Here is a 645-nt window from a genome sequence, read left to right as displayed (position 1 = left end):
TTTTTGGTGTTTCTCTGATTAAGTAGATACTTTTGAACCTAAAAATGATTTTTCAAAAAAAATAAGAGCAAACTATGAGGTAGCTACAGTTTAAATTTGACCCACTTCCAGCTGAATCGGCGGTATTTTGTCTTTTTCATGAGAGGTGGATAAAAACTTTTGACACCCAACCATTTGGTCAATTGTTCATTAAATATGGCCTAATATTTTAGAAAATTGATTTGGTTCAATTTTGCAACAAATATATGGTAGGTCCTTCACAAAAGAAAAACTCATTCTGGGCACTAAAAAAGAACTATGACGGACATTTCTAAGGACACTTCTTTTAAAGATATTTTTTATTATTAGTTTCTTTTTTCTTTCTCTTTAAACTAGGTCACATTTGATGACACGATTAGAAGGATTTTAATTTTTTCAATTTGTACGAATTTCTGAGGTCAAGAAAATAGCTAACATGATTTAAAATCTTATTTCTAAATCTACTGTGACTAATTTAAATGGTCATAATGTTGTACAATGTATTGCATTTTGATTGGTCCATAGACAACACATGCGGATCATGCCTGAACACCGTTGGATCCTCCCGGATCCAACGGTAGCCGTCACCCCTTGCCTCCGCCATCATACCCCACCTAAGCCGAAACT

Source organism: Triticum dicoccoides, chromosome 4B (genome assembly GCF_002162155.2).
Source record: "Triticum dicoccoides isolate Atlit2015 ecotype Zavitan chromosome 4B, WEW_v2.0, whole genome shotgun sequence".
Classification (NCBI taxonomy): Eukaryota; Viridiplantae; Streptophyta; class Magnoliopsida; order Poales; family Poaceae; genus Triticum; species Triticum dicoccoides.
Note: the sequence above shows the minus strand (reverse complement) of the source record.